Raw genomic sequence first — 6,034 nt, forward strand, 5'->3', positions numbered from 1 at the left:
GAGCTGTATGGGCACAGCTGGGTACTACTTTATAGTATGTTCATTCTACTCACTGGGGTTTATGCCTAGGGTCAGACTTGGATACATGTGTAGTTTTGTGTCAGCTGTGCTAGCTAATGGATTTATTTAGACTAATTAAGTTCATTAGCAGAACAATTGAATGAGGGGGGGAGGAAGGTATGGAGGACAACCATGGATGCCAGGGAAAAAGGGGGGGAGGTGGGACATAGCAGAGGGTGGGGGATGGGGAATCAGGGATGGCAAGACAAAGGGCAAGGTATGCAGGACGAAAGAATTGGAAAATTATTTGCTGAGAACATATATGTGGATGTACTTGATTGAGACAATGCACAGTGTATTTTGGATGGAAAATTCATTTGTGTGTTGGGATGGTGTAAAGAGAATTAATAAATAAATAAATTAAAAAAAAAAAAAAGAGTAGGATGGAGCTAGGAGGGGCACAGTGGTCATGGTGATGGCTTCCACATGGTCAATTTTGTTGCTCAAGTCCTGGACCTGACGGCTTGAAAAACATACCAGGCATATGTGTGCCCAAAATCCTGAGAGAACGGAGGAGAAGGGATTACTGCAGTGTTGCCATCCCCTGAGGGGGAGTTTATTTTTAACTTTTCCCCTCTTTCTGTCTCTATCTCCCTCAGGTGAATGCATGAGCCCTATGGCAAAAATATTAGAAACAAAAAACAGGCATGTTTGGTATTATAATAAAAAACATGGTTACTAAAACTAAAATACTACATTTTAAATTGCTTCATGTCTATTTAAACAATTTTAACCTGTATTTACTACACTACTAGTGGGGAAAATTATACATTATAAAATATATCCTGTCCTAGGAAAAAATGTGTGCTAAGTATCATTTTCTTCCAATAACCTTGTATGTAAATTCCATGTTTAGTTGTAAGTCCACACTTTTGGTATTAGTACAAATCTTTACTAGAGTTCTCCTGAGGTTGTAAACATGACAACTAAGTTGGCCAATAATATAAAAGCTATGTGACTTCTGGCACAAATTAGTTCTTCAAAATAATAGAAAAGAGAAAAAGATTGACTCCTCTTTGTTTTCCTGATTGAGGATACTATAACACTACCCCCCCTTCCCTTTTTGGTGTGTTTTTAATTTGGCTCTATATCAAAAAATGAAGACACTAGGTTACTCTATGTAAGATATTCAGGTATTCTGAATAACAATCCTACAAATTCACAGAGGTTACGCAATATCTAGATGGTTTTATAGTACACAAACATACAAAGACACAGGTGATTTTGGACAAACTATAGACCACCACTGGAAAAAAAAATGTATACCTCTACTACATTATATACTGTCTTTACCACATAAAATTTAGTTTATATTTTCTCCCTAACCTCCATTAGAATTGTAGGTAGTTCTATCTTGGTTTAGCAAAGATTGAATTCTCAAGTAACACTAGTCTCCAGAAAGTTTGTGGACAATGCATTTTGTGGGGAAAAACAAAAAAAGAAAAATCAACTAAGCATGGATTTCAAAGTTTTTTTAAAAAAATTTTTATTTATTATTAAAATTGGGCACAAAATTTGGTGCTCACCAGTGAGAGAGAGAGAGAAAAAAAGAGAGACACAGACAGAAAGCAACCTGCCAGGTCTGGGACTTTAACCATGGTTGGCCATGTGGGAGTTCAGTGCCTTAACCACCATTCCACCTGCTGGCTTCCCAATTTTTTTCTACCACTATAAATTTGAACTTTTTTTTTTTTTTTTTAAAGTGGAGTTTTTCTTCTTTTGCTATCGGGCTTGTGCGCTTGCCATAGACAGAGAGAAAGAAAGTGAGACTCACTGTCTATGGTGCAATCCCTTCTCCTCCATTCTCCTCTTGGGAATTTTAGCATGCACACACACACACACCCGGCATGAGTTTTAAGCTGCCAAGTCCGGGACTTGAATCACGGATGAACGCTTGGGAGTCCAGCAACGTAACCATTATACTATCTACTGGATCCATAAATTTGAACTTTAATTCCACTTTCCATAGACTTTTTTGTTTTTGTTTTTGAGAGGTTTTTGCTATAGGGCGCGTGCGCTCGCCAGACAGAGAGATACAGAGAGACAGAAAGCGAGAAATCACTCCCCGGGGGGATGGCCACGCTGCAATCCTTTCTCCTCCATTCTCCTCTTGGGATCTTGGGCACACACGCACATGCACCCAGTGTGAGTTTTAAGCCACCGGGTTTGGGACGCGAAACGTGGTGGACTACGTGGGAGTCCAGCAACATAGCCATTACGCTAACTGCTGGTCCCTCCATAGACTTTTTAAGAGTCCTTCATATAGTCTGAAAGTCTGGCATCTTTATTTTTTATATTTATTTTTTATTTAATGACTATTTTATTATTTTTATACATTCAATCATAGTATATCATTACAGCTTGCAAAGTGAATTTTCACAGCATGAATACACTGTATATTAGTCCAGTTAAAGATATTATCATACACATTATCATCAACAGGTAATTTTTCATTTTAGTATCCCTTAAATGTTTTACTTCTTTTTTCCCTCCATTGATTCTCTTCCTCTCACCCTCCTCCATTTTCCACCCTCTTCCCACAATGTCTCTAGGGTACACAGTTGTTCTCCATGCTTTTATATCTTCCAATCTTTCAGCTCCTGCCATAGAGCGCAGACATTCAGTATGTATTAAGTGGGGACATACAATGTCTCTCTTTCATAGTCTGGTTTGCTTCACTTGGCAGCCAACCTTCCATATTCATCCACTTTCTATCAATTGTCAGGGTCTCATTGTTTTTTATGACCGAGTATTATTTTATAGTGTATAAGTGCCATACTTTTTCAATCCATTCATTTGTTCATGGACATTTGGGTTGGTTCCATGTATTAGCAATTGTGAATAATGCCACTATAAACACAGATGTGTAAGTACTTTTCCAGCTGAGTGTATTCTCATCCTTTGGGTAGATACATTGGAGTGGATTTGCTGGATCATATGATAGTTCTATTTTTAGATCTTTGAGAAATCTCCATATTGTTCTCCACAGTGGCAGTACTATCTTACTAACTTCCCTACAATAGTGTATGAGTTCCCTTTTTCACTACAGCCTTGCCAGCACTTACTATTTTTAATTTTTTAAATCTTAGCTCACCTTGGGGACATATGGAGCTCTGTAAAGAACAAAGGAGCCCTGCTTGGAATCTCTCTTTGTTGTTACTACATGATACATCTGAGTTTTTGTCAGTAAGAATTTTTTTAAAACATGTGAAAGTGAAATTTTTAGGGCCAGTCAGTGGGCATGGTGGTTAAAGTAGCTGGATCCCACATAGATGACTGCACTGTTTTGAGACTGAGACCCATTGGCTTGAGAAACACACTTGTGCATGTGTGCCCAAAGTCCTATAAGGAGGGAAAAATAGAAGAGAGGGAATTCCAAGTGTAACCATTGCCCATGGCGGTTGCTTTCTCTCTCTATCTGCAACAAGTGCACATGCCCCATGGCAAATTAGAAAAAAAATTTTTTTTAGTCATAGATTAATCATCAATTAATTTATACTTCTGTCCAAAATTAACTTACCCCATGTTACTGCCTGGCTTGCTCTCTCACTTCCTTTGGGTCTCTCTGCAAAGTTTACCATACTTAGATGCTGATGTGATCACACTAATGTAAAATAGCAGTTCCCCCAAGTCACTCTCTAATCCTCTCCCTACTTCATTTTTCTTCATAATTCTTACTACCCCTCCCCCATAATATATTTATTTGTCTACTTCTCTCCAAGTAGAATGCAAATTCCCTAACAGCAAATAGCATTATTTTACTCACTATGAAACTTGATACATAGTAGATGTTGCACAAATATTGAAGGAATGAGTGAACCTACATATGGGTTCTCTACATACGTTTGATATATCCATATATATAAATAATGTTTTATACTATATATATGAAATCTCACACATTCTTATTATACACGAACATACACAAGTTAATACCTCTAAGGTAAGGTTTCTCAACCCTGGAAATACTGACATTTTGGGCTAAATCATTATTTGATGTGGGAGCTGTTCTGTGTACTATAGGATATTCAGTAATTTAACAGTAGCCCTCTATTCACTATAGATTCCCATAGTATCTACCCACCACCTCTAGGTTATGAAAATCAAAAAGTATTTTTCAAAACTGCCAACTGTCTCCTTAAGAGGGGAAAAATCGTTTCTGGTTGAGAATACTAGTCTAAGAGAAGGAGACTAACATTGTTCAATTCACTAGTATGTGTTGGCCCCTATAAATCATCTTTTTAATTCTTTCAATAATCTCATTTGGTAGAAAGGATTACTAATTTAAAAATGAAAAAGTTATGGCTCAGATATGTTAGGTAACCTGTCCAACACTGCTAAGCAAGTGCGTGTGCTGCAGTCTGAAATGAGGTCTGTCTCAGTCCAAAGCCTATGTACATTTTACTATACCAAAGGTTTTGCTAGGTGTATATATGTTGCGGGCGTGAGAGGAATGTATGTATTTCAAAATGTAAAAGAGATCTTAAGGAATTTTCATAAATGAAACTGTTAAAAGCAGAGATGCTTTGACAGAAATGAGGAGATTTAGAACCCTTCAGTTTTCCTTCTCTGTATTTCTCAATGAAACACCAAAACTTTCAGGACAGAACTTAAAACCTGTGCTATCCTATACTGACTGTCCTTCAAGGAACAAGCATGGTACCTCTGGTTTCAAAACAGGCCATGTCATGTGTGAGTCTCCTGGATGAACTCAATACTAAAAAAACAACCAATCCACACTTACCAGTCAGAGTGATCTTTCAAGGATCTAAATCAGACTTTGTCATTTCACTCAAAACCCTCCTTGGTTCTTATGTTAGGCTCTGTTGCAAAAGTGACAGGCTTATCTACAGAGCACTACAGAGGGCTCCTAAAACACAACCAGAACAAATGATGCTACCTTTAAGTCTCCTGAGCCAATAGAATAGAACCTCCTCTTATCTTTAATCAAAACCTACTGATTAGACAGTCTACTTCCTACCTCAGAAGTGGTACTACTGCTGTCAGAAATGTTAAGAAGTAGCGGAGAGAACTGTTTCAATGATACATAGCCATAATTTATGTTGGTAGTTTGCTAAGTTTATAAAATACTACAAAAACTCTTTATATGAATCTTAAGAATTCTACCCAAGAAAGCATCCTAATAAAATGGTCAAGTTCTCTATTTAGGAATTTTCAATTGAAGAAAAACAGTACTGTAAACAAGCTTTGAAACAAATGGGAACATCAAAATATATGCTTAACAGTAAATCTGAATCACACGTGCTTTAAAAAATTCAAAAAGAAAGATGAAACTATGAAAAGATGAACAGTGAAGTCTGACATTATGCTCCAGTGAAGAAATGAAGTCACCAGTCCAGGGGAAATAAATAAAAGGGATATTTATAAAAAAAATGATAAATAGGCTTGTACAACTGGATAGCATTTGGGTTAAGATTAGAAACCAAACAAACCAAATTAAGTTGTTTATTCCCCTAAACAGAATGCTCTTAATAATTTTTAAAGCTGAAGTTTCTTTTCTCATAATTGGCATAGTTGTTCTCATGAGTCAGAAATGAGCAAGTTCATCAATAGAAATCTGCCACAGTGGATGATCTAGCTCAAAGCACAAGTTAACACAAAACAAAAGGAAGAAAATTATGCCAAGACTCAGTTACGGAAAAGAGGTCATTAAAACAATCAAAATTGCTTTTGTTTCAAATGTAATACATGAAAAAAAACAAGAAATATCCAAACATTCAAAAAATTAATGTCTGTTTACAATTCTTTTAAAAAAACTTTTAAATTTATTATTTATACATTTAATCCCTACACATCATTTAGATTGAAAAGAGACTTTACCCAGCATGATATACACCTCAGTCCAGCCCAGTTGAGAGTACTATACACATGCTCATCAACAAATAAACCATATCTATGTCCCACAAATATCTTACCTCTCTATTTTTTCCCAAAATTTCCTTTCCTACGCTCT

At 36.5% G+C, this 6,034-nt stretch overlaps 1 protein-coding gene across 1 annotated transcript in view; it reads right to left on the minus strand.

The window, feature by feature from the left end:
• SUPT3H (SPT3 homolog, SAGA and STAGA complex component) overlaps positions 1–6,034 on the minus strand; it is a 449,785-nt gene that overhangs the window by 129,267 nt on the left and 314,484 nt on the right. The gene's annotated exons all lie outside the window — the stretch shown is intronic.

Source organism: Tupaia chinensis, unplaced genomic scaffold (assembly GCF_000334495.1).
Source record: "Tupaia chinensis unplaced genomic scaffold, TupChi_1.0 Scaffold000252_1, whole genome shotgun sequence".
Classification (NCBI taxonomy): domain Eukaryota; kingdom Metazoa; phylum Chordata; class Mammalia; order Scandentia; family Tupaiidae; genus Tupaia; species Tupaia belangeri.